The following is a 22,489-nucleotide window of genomic DNA, read 5'->3' on the forward strand; positions in this document are numbered from 1 at the left end:
GGTTGCGTGGGTCTTGGTTGCGGCTTGGGCTCCTTAGCTGGTGCACGTGAACTCTCGGTTGCGACATGCATGTGACATCTAGTTCCCTGACCAGGGATCAAACCCGGGCCTCCTGCACTGGGAGCATGAAGTCCCATACACTGCGCCACCAGGGAAGTCCCAAGGACTTTTAATTTTTTGAAATTAAAAAATACAGGCCTGCTAGTTACATTTGCATTTGCAATAAACAACAAATAATTGTCTGATACAAGTATGCCTCCAGTACTTTAAGAGACATCCTTATAGTAAAATTTATTCCTTGTTTAACTGAAATTCAAATTTTACTGGTTGTCCTCTACTTTTATTTGTCAAATCTGGCAACTCAGAAGGGTTTTTTTTTTCCCCCTTTTGAGGGCTCAAGTGTTTTTAGAGGTGGCAACATACAGCGCTGAGGAAGGAAGGGGGCACTTTTAACCAATTAGAGCCTCTTGGTTGGTCTTGGAGCCCCATCCAACATACATCAAAGGATTTTTAAATCCTGCCTTTTCTTTTTCAACTTGAGTTCTTTGTATCTTCCAACTAAAGTATTCCCGAATAGTTTTTGGACATGTAACCTATTCTTATAGGTGGGGGTCTGTTCAGTTTTCACTTTTCCTCTCTGATTCTGAACCATGCATGTCAGTATCCAGTGGCCAGTGTTAGTGTAGGTCCAAATGGAAAGTGATTTAATGCCTGCGCTCTTGCTTCTGTTTACTTTCCTCAGACATCTTAACTACTCTTCTCCAAGTCAAGTTATTTTTTTCCCTCCCTTCCACTCACCACTTCATGTTTACTGAGGGGGCTTGGAGGGAAAGTACAGGCAAAACAGCAGCTCCTGTGGCCGGTGCAAAAAAGAGAAGATGTATTAGGAGGAAAAGGTAGGAAGAAATTGGAGGTTAGATGCTAGACACAGAGACAGCAGAGTTAATTCTGAGAAGACAATGACGGCCTAGAGTAAGAAGGACTAAGGAGGCTAAAACAGAAGAACTTATAAAAGAAAAAGGAACTAAGAGAAGAGGGTTCAATTCAACAAATGTTATTTGAGCAACATGTTTCAGCCCTCTGCCAAGATTCAAAAAAAGTCAGAGGGTAAAATGAAATTTAGCTTTGAAATAGGTTAAGAAAATGGAATTGTCAGTTAGAAATTGAAAAGGGTGCTTCAGGTCATACGGTGCAGAAGAGAATATGGAAGTCATGCAAAAGGAGAAAAAAAGACTGAGAATCCGACTGAAAGCAGCATCCGCATCAGAGTGCTCTGGGAAGGAAACCCAGAGACTGGGGTCTGGTCTTGATTTCTACATAATTGTTAAGATGTTGGGCAATTTAGTTTGCACCATGCCCACCCATTTTCCCCAGGCCTCATTTTTCCCCACTGTGAAACGAAGGCATTTGTCCTTGCTTCTCAAAGTTGGTTCCTGGACCATCAGCATCTCCAGCATCTGGGAGCTTGTCAGAAATGCAGAATCTGGGCTTCCCCCCAGATCTGCTGAATCAGAATCTCTAGGCATAGGGTCCATAAATCTGTTTTTTAACCAGTGCTCTAGGTGATTGTGTAACATTCTAGTGTTTGAGAAGTACAGGCCTACTCCAGTGTTTTTCAAACTTCAATATTCATCAGAGTCAGAGCGTTTGTTAAAATCCAGATTTGGTTCCATAGGTCTGGGGTAGATCTAACACATTCTTAGGTGAAGCTGATATTACTGGTCAGAAGACCACACTTTGAGTAGCAAGGGTCTGGAATAATCTTTAAGCTCCCTTTGAATTAAAAAAAAGAGAGAAAATATATTAATTAAAGAGAAAAATAAGAGATGAAAGGTAAAAATAAATCTGTACCCTATACACATTCATGTGGATCACAGTATTTATGAGGTAGTTTTTCATAGCAGTTGTTGTATTGACCCGAGAGGGGCGACAGACAGGTAAAACTTCCATTCTGTACCCACTCTATTAGAGGTTGTGTTTATGATTTTAAGATAAGGCTTTTCTGGGAAAATCTGCTTAGGGAATGACTTCCTGATTATCATTGCCCTCATAGCAGAATGTGTGTAATAGCCTTTCCCCAAATCATGACCTTTTGTGAGTTTGTACTTGTGCAAGACCCACCCACCCTTAAGTATTTGTATACAGACACACACAGTTTCTTGGTGGCAGCAAAACAGGACAGATTCCTGAGCCAGTGTAGGCCACAACTGTCTTGGCCCCAGCATAGATTCCAGGCCTGAGGAATCCCAGCCTTTACCACATTTTAACAAGGCAAACCCCAGACTCTTAGAGTTCAGGCTACGGGAAGTGGCAGGAAGCTCCTGGCAGGCAGCCCCCAGTCCTGAAGATTGACTTGGGAATTTAAGTGCAGAAATGTCTCTGTCCGGAAACTTGTCAGGATAGAAAATTGACCTGTCTTCTGATGATGTGGGAGGGGTTCAGGGCAAGAAAAAAGGGTAAACTGGTTGTTGGGTGAGAAAGATCTGTGTTCCAGGACCTTGTAATACAGGGAAGGATGTGAATAGGGAAAAAAGGATGGATTAGAAGTTCATTTTGTCAATATTGATGATGATGATGATGATGATGATGATGATGATGGTTGTGGTGATGATGATATATTTTAAGCACTTTAAGTGTCAATCTCTGTTTCAAAGCTTCATGTCTATTATTTGGTGCTTACAATAGCCTTGTGGGAAGGGCTCTATTAGTAACTCCATTTTATAAATGAGGAAACAGAGGTCATAAATTGGTTAAGAAATTTGCAAAAAGTCATACAGCAATGAAATGCTGAAGGCTTATAATAAGTCGGAGAGTATAACTCAAAAGCCACCATGCTCAATGTTTCTTGAAACATATTAGGTCACGGGTTAGAGCTTATGTAACTTAGTGTGAGGTAGCAGAAAGAGTCTGGAAATTTGAAATAGGAATGTTTGCTCCTAATATTACTGCTGATTACATGGATGTGGTAGATTGACTGCAAAAATGGCCCCATGTCTTCCCTTTTCTGTAACTCCTTCTTCTCAATGAAACTTTGCAGCAACCCCTTTCAAGAGGTGGCTTCTATTTTTCTGCCCTGGCCTTAGACTTGCTTTAGCCAATCAAAGGTGGCAAAAGTAAAGCCTGAGCCTCAAGAATCTTTGCATGCCTCTGCTCACTCTCTTGGAGCACTGCTAACACCATGAGACCTAGTCAAGACCAACTTGCTGGAGGATGGGAGACATGTGACCTAATCACCTCTGTTGCCCCAACTGATAACCATCCAACCATCAGACATAGACTGATGCCGTTCAGGCCATCCAGCCTCCATGACTTGCTGAATGAACCCAGCCAAAATCAACTGAGCAAGACTACCTAGATGACCCATAGCCTTATAAGTAATAATTTAGGTTGCTGTTTTAGGGCACTGAGTGTGGGGTTGTTTGCTAGGCAGCAATAGATAACTGATACGTTGCATGATCCAAGGGAAGCCATTTAAACCCTATAGAATTTTGACAGAATGACACAGGTGAAACCACCCTCCAAACATTTCATAAGTCCCTCATCCTTGTCTTGGTAGGATATGCTCTCCCATTCACCTTTGTCAGGAACCTGGAGCCCACTTTCCTCTTCAAGTTACAGCTCTTTGTTCTGTGGATGCAAGGACTAATTCTCCAGATCCTCCCTAATCTGGGATCCACCACATGAACATATGGGCAGCTCACCATGCTTGATCTTGTCTCTACCCCTCACCTTGGCCTCTCATTCACAGTGGGGCTCCTTCTCCTCCTGCCTTCCAGGGAATGCTCAGCAATCTACCAAGATCTATATGTGGTTTGCCTCTTTGAAGCTTTAATTAGTGGCGTCTTGGATCTTGATTGCTTCAGGGGTGGCCACTGAGTCTGACTTCCCAAAATGGATACCCAGAGGGTGGGAAACATGCTCACTCATTAGATTTAAGAAAAGCAGAGAGGTCTTTATGATAAATAACCAGGAAGATAGTCTATTTTATTTTGAAACTATCACTTTGGTAGGCAGATAAATGATTGGTTGATGGGAGCTAGTTTGCTTTCTATTGAGGATAAACTTTCTCCACCTATTTAATAATGTTAATTTAAATTCTGGGTAGAAGACAATCTAATCTGTTAACTATGATGAGTTTCCATTAACTGCTGTGTGAAGGGATAATGTTTACTCTGTTTTCTAGAAAGGGAAGAAAAAGGATCTCAGCTTTGTTGGTAACTGCCTCACTGGAGCTCTCTGTGCCACATGTGTGTGGTTTAGCTGGCGACCGTGGTGTCTGTATGTATGTGGTCATAGATTTGTTATAGCCTCTTGTCTGCCAAGGCAAGACCACCAGTTCCATTTTAATTCTAAGGTGACCTCAGGCTGGAGCCCATCCATGCTGCTTGAACATAAACGCTGACACTCAATCCACTCATCCTCTTGGCCTCACAACTTGTTTTTCTTTTTCTTTTTCTTTTTTCCTAAGAAAGTTTGAACATTTGTTAGCAATCCAAAACCAACACTTCGTATACAAGACATGGTGATGACATAATCCTTTATAGGTTCTTATACTTTCACTATACTGCAAACTTTGCCGTGGTTTCAGAAAAATGTCTCAAATTGAAGAGCAATTTCTAAATGACATCTTTGGAGCTAGGACATCAAGTTTTACTGCGGTGATAATTGCAATTCTTTTGAGAAATACAGAATCAACACCTTAAGTAGAGGGCTTCTTTTTAAAGAATGGCTTTGGACAGGCTTCTGTTCACTGTGTCTTTTGAAATGGAAAAGATAGAAACTCACAGTATTACATGGACCCCTGTATTTCCACAGTCTGGCAGTGCAAGGAAAACTGAATTACCTTCTTTTTCCTCCTGATTTTAATTTCTAATCAAAGGAAAAGAAGAGAGGAGACTGTTAGGTGAATTTTCAAAACTGATAGTCCATGAGTATCATGCCTAGGACAAGATTTTCATCCCTAATTCCTAACTCTGAATTTAAATCTCTTGATTCTTAGGTAATCTAAACACTTGTGAGCCTGACAAAGAGTTGGAACTTTTTTTCCCCTAATAATGTTTGGTGGCAAGCTTACATGGTGGCCTATGTCCATTGGTCCAATTACAAAATTTACTTGATTTAAGTATATTTCTATATTTGGAGTTATACTTGTTCTCTGAGACAGCCTGTCCTCTTTCCAGAAACCTCACTCAGTGACTTGTTTGCAGAAGTAACCAGTTAGACACTTTGTGAAATTGCCAAGGGTTTCTCTCTTAGTTACTAACCAAGTTTCACAAACATCACATTATCATGAGTTAAAAATAATTCCTATTGGGCTGATGGGAGAGGAATGCCATAGTTAACTGCTAAAAACGTTGGGAGTGTTATGGGTGACACTAAAAGGGTGCTAATGTTTCAGCCAGTCACATCCAAGTTCCTACTTGTGGAGAGATGAATTCTACCCTTGTAGGATTCCTCTGGGGTGGAAGGTGGGATGTCAAGGGCAGAGTGGAAGAAATCCTAGCTTCGAACCCATCAGATGATCTGGATAAGAGCTCCAACTCCATCAATTCACTTCCAGTGCACCAATGATTAAGCATTTCTTTAAAAAAGTATTTATTTATTTAATTTTGGCTGCGTTGGGTCTTCGTTGCTGCACGCGGGCTTTCTCTAGTTGTGGTGAGCGGGGGCTACTCTTCGCTGTGGTGCGGGGGCTTCTCATTGAGGTGGCTGCTTATCTTGTTGCAGAGCACAGGCTCTAGGCATGCGGGTCTCAGTAGTTATAATGCGAGGGCTCTAGGGTGCAGGCTCAGTAGTTGTGGCACACAGGCTTAGTTGCTCCATGGCATATGTGATCTTCCCAGACCAGGGCTCGAACGGGTGTCCCCTGCACTGGCAGGTGGATTCTTAACCACTGCACCACCAGGGAAGTCCCGATCAAGCATCCTATTCAACCCTATCCAAGCCTCAGTTTTATCATCTGTAAAATGGGGATAAGAAGTATTTCAGCAGGACTGTGATGAGGATTATATTGGACACTCTATGCCCAGTAGTTGACATGACCTCCTTGTTTGCTACCTGCTTCTCATGCTCCATTAACAGACTATAGTCCAAACTTCCCAACATGGCCTGCTAGACCTTCCACAGTCTTCCATTAGCCTATCTTTCCAGCTGAATCTCTCTCCAACCCCTCAACCTCACAGGCATCTAACTCTGACCATGCTCTACCCTCCATGCCTCGTGAGTCATGCATTCCCTTTGGTGGAAATGCCCCTGCCTCTCCATTCACACAGCAATCCCCCACCCTTCCTTTAAGACTCAGCTCAAACATCATTATCTCCCAGGTGCTTTTCCTCAACTGACCCATCTCTCCTCTGGTCTCTTTTATCCTTTCTTTAAACTGCTAGCATAGTGTCCCTAGTTTTGGCTCACCTGCTGAATCTGAGCTTGATGGCCACCATTGCTACCATTGTTCATCTCCTACTAATTCACCCCTGTATCTTCCTACTTCCCTGGCTTCATGATTCCCAGGTCCATTTTAGGTTCTTTTTTCCAGTCAAAATTTTAAAAAATGAATCCACTTGGGTACTCACTTTCAAGTTGTACTGACAAGATGTGTGCACATAGAAATCTTTGAACTTTGCTGATAAGAGGAAGCCTAGAATTTCAAGTCCATTCCTTCATTTAACAGATGAGGAAAATAAAACCAAGAGAGAATGACAGGCTTGTCAAAGTCAACAGCTTGCTAACACAGAGAAAGAGAGACCCAGATGGTCTGACTTCCAGCTCAGTGGCTTTCCATGAGCGCAGTAGACTGGGTGAGGAATAGTTGATTCTGAAATCAGCATCCATTTCCTTCCTTTGGCTAACAGACCTTTGATTTTCCTTTGAGGAGCTGTATTACCTCAACTATCCATCCTTCTGGTCCAGCTGGGAAGGATACTTCCCCAGCCCTAAGGTGGACAGGTGACCCTGGCAGGATAAATTAGCATGTTCTGTGCCCTCGGCTGCATGATTCGTGTGTGATGGGCATGGGATTCAGCTAAGCTTAGTGAGGATCCGGTCCAGAACTTTTGCTTGAATTGTGGAGGAGAAGTCTCTGTTCTGCGGGATTTTTCGCCATGAAGATGGCATCAGCCTTGATCTGTTGTGGGGGGTCACGTGGTGGAGGGCTTAATTGAGAATGAGGTGAACGCAAAGAGAGGAGAGCCCAAGAGGGAGGGAAGTGGAAGACGAGCGGGAGGAAGAGAGTGAATGAGAGAGAATGAGGGAGACCGTGGAATCCAGAATAAATACATCATTTGAACCCCTGGATGCAGCTGTAGTTGAAGGAGGATACCTTGGAATTTTTAGACTCATAAGCCAGTAATTCTCTTCTTTGCTTAAGCCAATTTGATTAAGACTTCTGTTACTTGTGATTGAAAGAGTCTTGAATTGTACATCATCTAACTCTCTTCCTTACTGATCATTTCTAGAGAGAATTTTAATACCTCAGGATTTTCTGGCTCAGTTACTTAAATGTTACTACATTTCTGAGCCTCAGTTTTCTCATATATTAGCTGGGAACAGTAACACCTACTTCATATCTGGAAAAATAAAATAATATACACTCAAAGCATCAGCACAGATTAGATGATCAATTAATGGTATTTATTATGATGGTTATTGATCTGATGTATCACACTTTGAGATTTGGACCATAGTGATTCTTGGTGTGTGTGTGTGTGTGTGTGTGTGTGTATGCATGTGTGTGTGGTTTATTTTAAATTTTCAAATGTAGAACTAAAAATTTAAGGTCAATTTGCAGGAGTGCTATCAGTATGCCGCCATTAAAAACATAATGTATGAACATATTTAAGTTATGTAGGGCCTCCTACCTGCCAAGCCCTCTTCCAAGAATTTTACAAACATTAGCTCATTTAATCCTTATAACAAATTGAGAAGGTAGGTTCTGGGACTATCTCTGTTCTAAAGATGGAGAAACTGAGGCACTTAGGGGGGTAAACATTTTTCCCATTGTCACATAATTAGTAACATCTGGAAGACTGAACATCTTTTCCAATGCCACATAGTTAATGAGTAACAGAGCTGGGACTTGAACCAGGCAGTCTTATGCTATAGGCCATACTTTTTGTCACTGCCTTTTGCTGCCTCTCGACAGAAGCCTATGGACTGTGGTCCCTTGACCAACAGCATCAGCATCGATTGGGAACTTGTTAGAAATGCAGATTCTCAGGTCCATCCCAGAACTACTGAATCAGAAACTCCCGGGGCTGAAGCACAGCCAACAGTGTGTTGACAAGCCCTGTAGGTGATTCTGATTTGGGCTAAAGTTTGAGAGCTCCTGTCCTAGATAATTACATTTAAGCCATAGTTCACAGACTGGCTACTCATAGTTCATTAAAGCAATGTGTTCAACCAGTGACTTTTGAATGCCTACTATGTGCTGTCATTGTACCTGTAGGTTTCACCAAACAAAGCAATAACAGAAGTGTTCCCTGGCAAACAAACAGTCAAATAAAGACATAAATAAATACAAGATCCCAACTGTCATCTCTGATCATGTCTGGGAAGGAAAGAAGTGTGATACGAGCTATGACAAGGGATGGGAGATGGTGGGGGTATCATAAAGTCTTTCCTCAGTAAATGATGTGTAGGGGGGGCCTGCGAAAATGATGATTCTCAACTTGCTGCATGTTGTAATCACCTCGAGAGCCTGAAAAATGTCACTTCTCAGGCTGCATCCCAGACCAATCAAATCAGAAAGTCGGGGAGGGGAGAAGGTACTGGTTACTTTTCAGCTCCCTGGGTGATCCCAACTTGCAGCCTAGGTTTGGAGCCACTACGTTATAGGCTCCATAGAAAGTATTTAGGCATTATGGAAGAGTGGGGAGAGTGAAGGCAGTGCCAAAACAAAGAGGCTTTTATAGAGAAAAAAATAGGAAGGCATAAGATTTGTCCATGAATAATGCACTCAAATAATGCATCGAATACATTGATGACAGAACAGATTAGCTTCTAACTACAGGCTACTTATTAATACATATATTTAGAAGAGAAGACAGGTTAGGAAGACACAAGTGGAAAACAGAGTATAAAGAGATAGATGAATTCAGGTAGAGGAGTCTGAACTTATTTCACATAAAAATTTTCAATAAGCATTTCTGGAGTGACTACTAAGTGCTCTCTACTAGAAGCTCTAAAGATAAACCTGATTTTGCAAAGCTTTTTCACCCCCAACAATCTCACAGTCTTCTGATGTAATCCTTCTAGGAAAAGCAGTTTTTATTTTAATATACAATTGTAACCTGCTTATGTTTATGTACCAGCTCAGGTGGAAAATAATCAGAAAATACACTAACTGTAGTTCTGCGTGGCATCTTACTTCCAAGGCTATTTAAGTAACTGGATATAATTAGTTGAAAAAAGCATACTGTCTGAGACTGTACTTTCAAATGTGAAATATTGATTATATTTTGGCACCAATTAATAACTCCCCTGTGTCCACACTCTGAGCAATGAGACTTCTCAGCTTCTGCCATCAAGAGATGGTTTCAAAACTATAATTCGAAAAGACACATGCACCCAACCCTATGTTCATAGCAGCACCGTTTACAATAGCTAAGACATGGAAACAACCTAAATGTCCATTGATAGATGAATGGATAAAGAAGATGTGGTACATGTATACAATGGCATACTACTCAGCCATTAAAAGGATGAAATAATGCAATTTGCATGAATGAACCTAGAGATTATCATACTAAGTGAAATAAATCAAAGACAAATATATGGTACCACTTATTTGTGGAATCTAAAAAAAATGATACAAATGACCATATTTACAAAACAGAAATAGACTCACTGACATAGAAAACAAACTTATGGTTACCAAAGGGAAAAGGGGATGGGGAGGAGGGACAGATTAGGAGTTTGAGATTAACAGATACACAGATACTACTATATATAAAATAAATAACGAGGACCTACTGTATAGCACAGGGAACTGTATTCAATATCCTGTAATAACCCACAATGTGGAAGAATATGAAAAAGAATATATATATATATATATATATATATATATATATATATATATATATATATATAACTGAATCACTTTGCTGTATACCAGAAACTAACACAATATTCTATATCAACTGTACTTCAATTTAAAAAATTAAATAAAAAAAAAATGGTCTCTTTTCAACCTCTTGGCTGGGTTTTTGAATTGCTTTGACCATTAGAAAGCAGAGGAGTTGATGACAAGCCACAAGTCTTGGTCTCAAGAAGTCTCGTGTGATTTTGTTCTCTTGCTCAGCTAGCCCAATGGAGAATGAGAGACACCCATGGCTCAAAGGTCCCCGCTGGCTCAGCCAACAGCCAGTCAACATTCCCAGACTCAGAGTTATATAAGTGACCCGTGGGGATCACAGACACATGATGGGGCCCAGCAAAGACAAGAAGAAGCACCCAGCTGAACCCAGCCTCAATTGCTGAGCTGCAGAATCATAAGCTAAATAAATGGTTATACTTTTAAGTCATTAAATTTTGGCGTGGTTTGTTAGACAGCAATAGCTAACTGATAATATAAGCTTTAGGAAACTTTACAATAGTTTCCCATAATACATTTTGTGCAGTGAGTCAGGAGTCTCCTGAACAATGATCCTTGTTAGAGCAATATTAACTAAAAGTAAAAGTTAGGAATGTTAACTATACTTTCTCTATTGCAGCTGTCAGCCTTTGCTGTTTTACTGTAATATAACTATCAAATTAATTTGGTTCAAACCAAAGACAGGGAGGTTTCTAAGTAGCAATGATTTGTCTATTTTGGTAGAAATGAGAACATTAAAGGAACACGTTGAGTTTGTAATTGTGTGACATGTTACTTATTAGCAGGAGTGATTTTGGAGCAAGAGGTTCCAAGATGGCTTTTTGTTCTATTAAAAAAAATAATTCCAGAACCCTGCTTCCCAATTCAAGGGCACAAATAATTTAATTGAAGTCTATAAAACAGGACACATGAACAAGTCACTCTATTTTCCTCACTCTACAATGTGTGTGTATGTGTGTGTGTGTGTGTGTGTGTGTGTGTGCATATGTGTGTTTGTGTCTCACACTGCATTTGCTTTATTATCAGTCTTGATAAACTCCGAGGGAGAAAGCCACTTGATTTTGTCATGAAATGTCTCCAACACATCTTCCAGAGTGTGGGATCTTCTTTCAGGCCTCCATGTCTGAGTGCCATTTGCTAATGGGCCTTTCCCCCTGAGTGAGGAAGTTGGATCACTTGTTGGACGTGTGTCAGGGGGAGATAAGAGAGTGTGAGAAACATAGGGGGTCCTGTTGCATGGTTATATATTCTGGGTTATGCCCTTTTAATGATCTCTGTATACGTTTTCTATCTTTGAATATACTTGTATATACATACAACATCAGAATCCCAAAGTTGGGAAATAGGAATTTAAAAAAATATATTAAACTCTGTTTTGATTTTAAAACACCAGTCATTTGCTGAGTTCCTGAAATATCCATTTTCAGTACATAAAGAGGTCTGTGCTTCTGAGAAGTGCATGGGTTTCCTGGCTGGGGTGTAGTGGTTCTCCCCTTGTCTACTTCTGCCAGCATCATTCTCCATTTCCCTGGAATGGAGTCTGAGGGGACCACCTGCCATGGACCCATGGAAATAGTTCAGAGGCTCATGGGCAAGACAGTGTCCTACAGTTGATTTGAGACCGATTTGGAAGCTGGAAGATTTGGCTATAATTCTCGCCTGCCACTCTTTACTGAGTGATCTTGGGTGAGTCATTCAGCCACCAACTAGTTCTCATTTCATTTAAAAAACAAGAAATTGGAGTTGACAATCTCTGGAGTTCCTTTATGGCTATTTCTTGTTACAATAACTGGGCAATGCTGGAAGACAGTGCTCACTGATACGGCCACTGGATAGTATATTTGATTTTCATTTGCTCTGCTTGAGCTAAAATATTAGACCAAAGAACTTTAAGGTCTTCCCCCCACTGTCCTTCCCCGTCTGACTCTAACAGACATGTTTTGAACTCAAAAAAGTCCTTAATGCTTTCGTGCCCTTATCCAGGTAATATTTGTAATTGAATATTGATTATGAAGTAATTTAGAGGTATTTCCATTTAATATGTTTAAAGTGAAAATTTGGTTGCTTAAAAGGGTATGTTACAATTTTTTGGAGTTTTTACTCATATAAACTTGAAATAATGCATGTGATTCCCTGGTTCTGGAACTCCTTATCAGAGGAGTCATAGATCTCTTAGCAACTCCATTAAGCTATCTCTACAGAAACATATTCCAATGCAAAGGTTTAGTTAAGAGTTATACTGTTAACCAGAGGATGCTGCCCTTTTAAGAGAAGAAAGCTTTCCTTTTTGGGAAAAATATTTGATCAACTTTGGCTAAGTCTTAAGCAATGATTTATGGGTTTCAGTTGACCCATTTGTCATGGGTCTAGGCAAAATGAGTTTTCTATTGATAAGATGTCTCCTGTGATTACACTTTATCTTTGGAATGGGATCTAAGGATGGAAGAAAGAGAGATGATGAGAAATGTATCTTCTTTTCCCTGGGAAAGCTTTGGAGAAAGGCATCCTTTACCACACAGTTCCTCCCCCATTTCATGTGTGGTAAACTCTGATGCATCACATCCTGAAGTTTGTATGATCAGATGCACCTTTGCTGGTGTAAGACACTTATAAGGACAATAATGCAGGGGACTAACCCTTTATGCGACATGATATTTTGCTCTATTATACTGATATGACAGTTGGGGCAGGCTAGTTGATACGGCAAATTCTTACAGAATTTCTTATTTGCACTGCTCACTACATTTGCATTCTACGGTTTATAAATCTTGACAGTGACAACCTAGTAGGTGTTTTGGTTGGTTGGTTGTTTTGTTTTGTTTTTTATTTTGTTTTGATTTGTGTGTGTGTGTGTGTGTGTGTAGTGTGTTAGCTTTTTACTGAAGTGTGATCCACATGCAGAAAAGTGAACATATCACAAGCAGACAGTTTGATGTATTTAAAAACTGAATAGATGTGTAACCAACACCCAGATCAAGAAAAAGCCCTTTTCCAGCTCCCCGGGACTCTCCCTCCCAACCTCTCCCCGACCCAGTGTAACCTCCCTCCTGATTTCTAACAGCATGATTTAGTTTTGCTTATTTTAGTCTTTATATAAAATGAACTATACAGTATTAGTCTTTAGGGTCTGACTTCTTTTGCACAACATTTTGTTTGTGGGATTCTTGCATACCCTTGTCATTGCTATTTTGTAGTCCCTTGTATGAATACACACAACTCATTTATTCAATCCACTGTTGAGGTGCATTTGGGCAATTTCCACTTTGGGGCCATTAGCAATAATGCTGCTCTGAACATTCTAATGCATATCTTCCAGGGAACATATGTACACATTTCTCTTAGGAATATGCCTACATGTGGAATTTATGGGTCAGAGGTATACATTTTTTCCGAAGTATAATATTAGAGTTGAATATGCAGAACTGACTAAGTTATGAAATCAAACATTAATTTGTTTGAAACCTGAAGTAAGTGCTGTTGGGGAAAAGAGAAGAATGTGAAGGAACATAACATTTTTTTTCACGGGAGTACATTCCAGGGCTTCCGAGCTAAGGTTGTCCTTCTAGACAACGGCAGGATTTGGAAAGTGTGCTGACACAGCCCCTTCTGTGGGGCTGCTCCTGGCCCAGCATTCTTGCCACATCAACTCTTCTAGCCCAGACCTTGTCAGTGTTACGGGAAGTGGCCTTGGCTCCTTTGTGCTCAGTTCCGGCCCCAGGTTGCTCATCGTTCCCTGTGCCCATTTGAGGTAACACACTGACAGCTGTCAAGATGAATCATGGCTCTTCCTCAGACACACAGAGAGACCGAGTTTGTGACTAATAGACAAATCCTCTGGACACGGGCCGAGCCACCGAGAGCCACCGTTGTCCAGGCAAGTTGAGGCCTGAGGTGCAACTTCTGACAGCCAGCGGGGAAAGCAAACATTGGCAGAACAGTTGTGTTTATTTGCTTCTCTGATTTTGAAGACACTTAGCTTTCTCTCAACCCTCCTCATTTCCTCCAAAAAGTTGTATTAGCTTATTTGTGGCCCCTGATGTGTGTCTGCCTGTTTATGCATGTGCTCAGAATCCAGGGAGTGTGGCATGAATAATAAATGCCTCAAGGGAGATGTGGTCTCAATGCTGATGCCAGTGGGCGTTGAGCACTACCTTCCTCCTGCCCATCTTTTACTCTCTCTGACTCTCTCTCTGCACAGATAGATTAAAATAATGAAGGACTTGAAAGTTTTGAGGAGAAATGAGATATAAGGAAGTACAATGGGGATCTTTGGGTGGGAGATACTGATTATCTGCATAGATGTTTCAGGTCTCCTTAGATTTTCTTGGAAACCATTTGGCTTTCAAGTTGGCTTTCTCAGACGTTACTTAAAAGTTGTGTGTTCATGTGTGTTGGGAAGATGTCACCACCAGATTTTGCAATCACCTGTGTGCTGCCGGTTCTGCAGTACCTTCATGGAACCAGCCCATTGCAAAAGAGTGTGCGATATTGTTGGCTACAAGTAGGTATTTCCTTGCATATGAGTTGGGTGACATTTTGAATCCCTTGGAATTGGCCTCCTCGCTTTGCAACATCCTTCTGTCATCCTTCAAGAGAACTTGCTCGAAGGACAGAAGAGGTGGGGTTTAACTTAATTTCAAGAGACTGGACAATTTCATTCTCACCTGCTGAAAGCACCATGTTTATTGAAAAGGAACTTTCAGAGTGGGCTCAATTAAGCCCAGACAGTTTAATGTAACGTGTTCTTAATTGTAAGGGGTTATTTTTCCTGGCATAGAGCCACCCAGAATTTTATCTGCAAGTTCCCCAGATAATCTCCATCTTCTTGCACAATTTTCTCAGTGATGTTCAGAATTCCACTGCAGTGGGACATTCCAGGTTTTTTCTTTTCTTTCTTTCTTCCTTTTTTTTTTTTTGAGTTTGTTTTACATCATTTGAGGGTGTATAAATGGGTGGATGTTGGCAGGTTTCCTCTTCACAAATCTACAACCTGTCTCCAGAGGTCAAGGCTGTTTCCTGTAGAACTGGAGGTGTCTAACAATGGCAGGCCCATCCTTATATTCAGTGATTCACTCTCTGTCTCAAACTTCCCATTGTTATTGCCTGATCATTGTTACAAAGTAGGGCCTGTTGCCATCTCTGATGTGAAAAGAGTAAAGGTAGAGATATGGATGGAGGAGTTAGCATTAGGGAAAGAGGTATCATTAGCCTCCACCCCAGTGCTTTTCAAAGTATGGTCTCTGGACCTGCAGCATCAGCATCACTTGAAAACGTATTATAAAAGCAAACCTACTGAATCAGAACTTCTGGGGCTGAGCCCAGCAGTCTGTGTTTTAACAGATAATTCGGAAACAGCTAAAGTTTGGGATCAATTTCTCTCATAAAAGATTACCTTTGCCAGTCTTAAATATTAAGATATTGTAAGCTTTGGGAGCAGTGTCACTGTTTAGGTTTCTTTTGGTTTTGTTTGTTTGTTTTTTGCCATTTGCTTTTGGTTTTCAGTGGTGGTAATTCATACTGTGAGTAAGATGAGAGATATAATGTAAACACACATAAAATATTAGGTACAATTTCCTTAAGCCTGGGCTCTCTTCTCCAAGGGAAGGATGATAGGAGAACTGCTGGGAAGTATATTGAATATCCATCTCTTCACCTTGTATATATGAAAAAAATGGAATTACAGCTCTCATCTTAGGCTTGTAACCTGAATGCCTTCTAGACCAGACTCTCCCTCTTGATTTTTTGAATAGGTTTCTAACAGTCTTTTTTTTTTTTTTTATGTTTTCTTTTGCATGGTTGCTTCGAAACAGTGTTTTGGCTTTCTGGGTTTTTTCTTCTATTTCTTTCTGGAAATTTCTCTTAGGGCATCCTTAATTATGGGCTTCTCTTGAGTATATATGACAACAGAAAACTCTGAGTTACAACTGGAAAGAATAGAATTCAGAAGAAGGCTGTCTTACTACTGCTATAGTTGTCAAGTCATAATAGTTGTTCCACAGTGTGTCATAATAGTTGTTCCACAGTGTGTCTATTGTGGGATAAATAAAGGATTGGTGGATTCACTTCCCAAAATTTCAAATTGATGTGTGACTTTGTGTGATTGGGGAGGAGAAATCATGGAGCAACAAATCATCGTGTGTTAATTTCCATGTCAAATTGATGGAAAGCTTTGACAACTGACTGTTTAGTTATTGGATGATCAACTCCATGTGTCTAGTTAAGGTACAATGGTCTGCCTCTACCTGAAGTATGTGCAAGGGCTTTTGAAATGCACAGTCTACTTCTCAAGTAGGTTATATCATTGGCTGGTAACATTTAGAACTTCTTTTCTCCTTAAAGCAAGCAGAGAGTAGAAATTTAACATCCCCTATCCCCCCCACAAAAAAAAGTTAGATAAAAAGAATAGTTGATTCCATTGGAGAACTAGACATTAGGAAAGTACCCAAAATATAATCAAATGGATTGAAACTTTAGGAATCCAGTGAGCTATTTTAAAGGGATAACGAACTAATATGGAGACCTCTAATTGGTTATAAAACAATTTGTCAAGTATTTCGGGACAAAGATGAAGGTGGTAAATTTATCTGAAGTAGGTTAACTCCACTGCAATAACAAATGTAAACATCTAAACGTATGCCTCAGACTAACATTTTCTTTGAAAGAGGAAACCATGGGAGACCTTGCAAATGCTTCAGAAAAACAAGGCAATGCAATTATATACTGCAGAGCATAGACTCTGTATGAAAACTGTTTTTCTCTTTGGAACTTGAAAGCTCCGCTCGCCTCTGCTGTCTTCAAAGGCATTCCACACTAGGAAAAGTGGCTTAATGACAGCTCTGCTGGCTAAGGCTGGGCGGCGACGTCTGGAGCTGGAACCTCAAGTCCCTGCCTGGCCTCAGTCACTCTGCTCCCCTGATCCTTGCTTCACCCACCACATCCAGCTGTCTTTCAGGGGCCCATCTGGGAGCCAGGTTAGCCCCAGAATGCCCTAGAGCCCTGAGATGCCTCCATCCCTTTTGTTTGTTTACTCTCTCCCTGCCAGTCACATCTAGCTGTTCATTAGGATGAAGGCTAGGATTCTTGAATCAAATCCAACTGATAGAATCTGAGTGCTCTGCTTTCAAACTCATTTAACTAATATTAGTGTTAGTGCTTTCAGAAAGGTACTTTAAAAAATCATTGTTGTGGTATAATTTATGTAAAATAAAATGTCGGATAGGAAATGTGGAGTTTGATGAGTTAGGCTAATGTATACAACTACACTGACAATTAAGAAATTCAGCATTTTCATCAGTCCAGAAAGATCCTGTTGTCTCTTAGCAGTCACCTCCAGCCCTACCCCAGGCAACTGCTGATCTGATTTCTGTCACCATAGATTAACCTTGCCTGTCCTAGAACTTCACACAAATGGAGTCATACAGTATATACACTTTTATGTCTGGCTTCTTTCACTCAACATAATGTAAACATCCAAATTTACACTCCAGCCTAACATTTTCTTTGAAAGAGGAAACCATGGAAGACTTTGAGAAACGTTCAGGAAAAGAAGCCAATTCACCTGTTTTGTTGCACAGAACATTTTGCTCCTTTATATCACTGCATAGTACCCTATTCTATGAATATATCCAATCCCCTATTAATGGATATTTGGGTTGTTATATATTAAGATTCAATAAACATTTGTGTACAAGTCTTTTAGTGGACATATGTTTTGATTTCTCTTGAGTAAATACCTGGGAAGTGGAATTGTTTGGTCATGTTTAACTTTGTAAGCAAAGGCCAAATTATTTTTGAGTGGCTGGTCATAGACAATCTATGAGGGTTTCTGTTGTGCCGCATACTTGTCAACACTTGATATTGTCAGTCTTTTTAATTTTAGCCATTCTAATAGGTTTAAATGGCATCTCATTGTGGGATGGTCAGGTTTGTTTTGTTTTTAAATCTCTGATCCCCTTTTCGGTTTCCTTGCTGGTAATTCTAACAAGGGACCAATCAATTTAGAAGATACTGTAGAAAAGTAAAAAACTGCCCAGAATGAAATGGACAGATATCACTAGCTCATTTCACAGCTCATTAACTACTGGCTTGTGATTGAACTGCAAACTTTAGGGCATTGTATCTATTTTCCCCCCTTTCTTGGAAACTTAATCTATCTGAATACTTTATCTTTCAACATTAAAATTTCTTTAAAGAAGGCAAAAACTGAAGGAAGTCATGTTATTAGTTTCCTAAGGCTGCCATGAAAAATTACCACAAACTTGGTGGCCTAAAACAACAAAAATTTATTCTCTCACAGTTCTGGAGACCAGAGGTCTAAAATCAGCTCCCCTGGGCCAAAATCAAGGTGTCCACAGGGCCATGCTCCCTCTACAGACTCTAGGGGAGAATCCCTTCCCTGCCTCTTCCAGCTTCTGGTGGCTGCTGGCATTTCTTGGCTTGTGGTCACGTTACTCCAATCTCTTCTGCTGTCTTCACATCGATACCTCCTCTGTGTATGTCTTTTTCTCTCTTATAAGAACACTTGTGATTGTGTTAGAGCCCAACTGGATAATCCAGTATACTACCCCCATCTCAAAATCCTTAACTTAACCACATCTGCAGAGGTTCTTGTTCCAAATAAGGTAATATTTAGAGATATTAATATTTACAGATATTTTGGTAGGGATTTAAGGGGTAGATTTTTCAGCTTAGCACAGACATTCAGCCTTAAATGTAGTTGTGTCTAAAGGTGAGGTTCCTTACCTCTTTTGAGGAAGAAGGGTAAAGGATGCCTGGTAGAATAAGAAAAATACATGAATATACAGACTCTATGAAATTCCTGTAGGTTCCTATGACCCTCTGGAACTCATCCATGAATATCAGGAATAAACCACCATTATGAGGATAAATGGAGCCCAAACCCAGGTGCACTAGACTGTATTATTGTTCATAATTCTTCCTTCCCTCCAGCCCTTCTCATGGATTCCTTGTAGGCAGACTCTTCTTTCCCTCCCCACTACTGAGTGTGAGTTTCACTACATGACTTGGCCAGTGAGATGTAAGCAGAAGTGATACTCTGTAGTTCCAAATTGGGCCTTTAGGAGGTTTGGCAAGCTTCCATCACCTCTTCTGGAACTCTGATCTCCACCATGAAAATATCTTGCCTCAGGTGGTCATTGCTTCTTCCTTCTGGGTCCTGGCAAAAAGACTTGTGGAGTAAACCTGTACCTGGCCCAAAGTGGCATCCAGCCTGGTCCAGAGAAGCCCAGTGAACTCCTTCTGGACCACAGCTTGCCTGAAGTTCTGTAAGCATGAATTAAATGTTTGTTGTAAGCCACTGAGATTTTTGAGTTGTTAGGTAGCATTGACACACAAAAGCTGATTGATGTACCATACTTAAATCTCCATCTACTTTTCTACTCTGGCAAGTGGTCTTGGACAGCTTGAGAAACAAAACTTTACAGTATTCATTGCCTTCCTCTCTGTAAAATCCTAGAGCACCAGTTAAACAACCAACTCCTCATTTCCCCTTTCCTGCTGCCCTTAGGAAATGAGTCAAAAGAGCTTCCTAAACCAAAGGCACTCTAGTCCCCAAAGAAAATGCCAAATCATGATACATTAAATGGTTCTCAACGTCAAATGGCTCATAACTCCAAAAAGGAAAATGAGCAGAATAAACAGTTCTCTTCCCTTAGAATGGGAGAAAATATTTGCAAACGAATCAAAGGATAAAGGATTAATCTCCAAAATATATAAACAGCTCATGCAGCCCAATATTAAAAGAAAAAACAACCTAATCAAAAAATGGGCAGAAGACCTAAATAGACATATCTCTGAAGAAGATATGCAGATGGCCAAGAGGCACATCATTAATTATTAAAGAAATGTAAATCAAAACTACAATGTAGATTGGGCATCATTAGAAAATCTACAAACAACAAATGCTGGAGAGGGTGTGGAGAAAAGGGAACCCTCTTACACTGCTGGTGGGAATGTAAATTGATACAGCCACTATGGAGAACAGTATGGAGGTTCCTTAAAAAACTAAAAATAGAATTACCATATGACCCAGCCATCCCACTACTGGGCATATACCCAGAGAAAACCATAATTCAAAAAGACACATGCACCCCAATGTTCATTGCAGCGCTATTTACAATAGCCAGGTCATGGAAGCAACCTAAATGCCCAACAGACGAATGGATAAAGAAGATGTGGTACATATATACAATGGAATATTACTCAGCCATAAAAAGGAACATAATTGGGTCATTTGTAGAGATGTGGATGGACCTAGAGACTGTCATACAGAGTGAAGTAGGTGAGAAAGAGAAAAACAAATATCGTATATTAACACATATATGTGGAATCTAGAAAAATGGTACAGATGAACTGGTTTGCAAGGCAGAAATAGAGACACAGATGTAGAGAACAAACGTATGGACAACAAGGGGGGAAAGTGGCGGGGGTGAGTGGTGGTGTGATGAATTGGGAGATTGGGATTGACATATATACACTAATATGTATAAAATAGATAACTAATAAGAACCTGCTATATACAACAATAAATTAAATTAAAAAAATAAACAGTTCTCTTCTCTCACTTAAAAATGAACCCCAATTTCACAATATCTAGAGTCAAAGGAGGGGGGAGGAAGCTGCCATCTTTTTCCTGGAGTCTGGGGAAATATTTGTCTTTCCTAAGTTTTTTGATACTTGCTGATTTCAGGGACCTAACAAAAGGAGATGGAGCTGGGGGCGGGAGGAGTTGAGGGCTCCAACCCTGGACTTGGACATCTGTAAAACAGGCAGTTACCATGCTTCCCTCATGAATCCCACAACATTGAATGCGCTTTGGTTTCATTCTTAGGCAAAATTTCCTTGTGTACAATGCTAGTATTTGTAAAACCTGTGCAGGTTTGAGGTTACTTTTGGTAAAACAAACAACAAACAATAGTATCCCCTCCCCCAAATTTCACCTAATTGTCTTCACTTCATTCATACCAGTGTTCTGTATACACTCTTCTTATAGGGACATTGGTAGCAAGTTATGGCCAAGCTTTTAATCGAGAGAAATGCTTATTAACCCTAAAATTCCATCGTCTAAGAATTTTCATTTAAATGAAATTTTTTGTTGTTGTTCAATATTAGAAAGCAAAGATAATGGAAATTTATAGTTGTCTTAAATGAATTCCTTCCCTGAGTTCAGTGCTAGGGCTTCCCCCACCTAAAATTAGCAAATGATGCTTGGGGAAAAATATAAAGAATTGCTGATATAAAAGCAGCTCTAAAATTCAATAATGCTGATAGCATTATAGATAGAAGAGTATGAGAGTAGGGAGAATAGTGTGTCTTAGAGATGGCAGTTTGTATGTTACCCTTTATGAGGTGGCTGGAGGAATAGGAAGTTTATCATGTCAAGCTACCCTCACCTGTAATAGTGAGGTCTGAACTTTGTTCAGCTGGATATACTTAAAGTCATTAAAATGTAACAGATACAAAAGTGGTTCTGTCCCCTCCATTTGAGGTTTCCAACATAAATTATTACCTTGCATGATACACTTAAAGTCAGGTCTGTTTTGTATCAATGCTAAATTAAAATGGAAAAATAAAGCCAGAGAAGATGCTAAAGTTCACCGATGTAGTAAAAAGTGAAAAGAAAGCAAAATGACGTTCCATTTTCCAAGAGACTACCAGTTCTGCCTTTGATGTTGAGATTGTTCAGTTACCATGGAAAGTGAAAGATGTTCCATAATCATTAAATTGTCATTTTCCCCCATCCTGAGCATTGTAGTGCATTTCCTGTCTCAGTGAAGCAAGATAAATTAGGTTCAGGAATCTCCATGGAAAAGGCCACTTTTCATTCTGTGTAATGCTGACCTTTTTTTTCCTTTCTAATAACTACAGTCTTGAAATCCTCTTTACCTACTGATGCAGTCCTGTCTCAGAATGGCATTCAGGTTCTTATGCCATTGTACAGTTTTATTCTCTTCTGAGGCGTCATCACCTTTGTAGTATTTAAGTAGTTGGATATTACTTTATGCTGCATTTAAGGTCTTTCAGCATGTTTGTGCTTGTTTGAGAGGTAATAGTTGTCACTGGCATTCTAACAGAAAGTAACACACAAAAAAATTGAGTTATTTTAAAACATCCACTTTGTTGGATGTATGACATCTAGTCAACAGAGAAATAGATTTGGTAATGACTATTTGTTGGGTCTCAGATTCTTCTTGCTTGTTTAACACATATGCCGAAGGCAAGCCTTGTTTAAAACATTCTTAAAATATCCGTGTGTATACTGTTAAAAGAGGCAGATGAGGCTTAGCAAGGTGACCTGATCTGGAGAACAGAGCTCTGTGGTGGGAAGCCCACCTTCTAATTCTGGTTCCATCTGTTTTCATTAACCTCTCAGAGTTT

This window comes from Balaenoptera physalus, assembly GCF_965194825.1.
Source record: "Balaenoptera physalus genome assembly, chromosome: 16".
Lineage (NCBI taxonomy): Eukaryota > Metazoa > Chordata > Mammalia > Artiodactyla > Balaenopteridae > Balaenoptera > Balaenoptera physalus.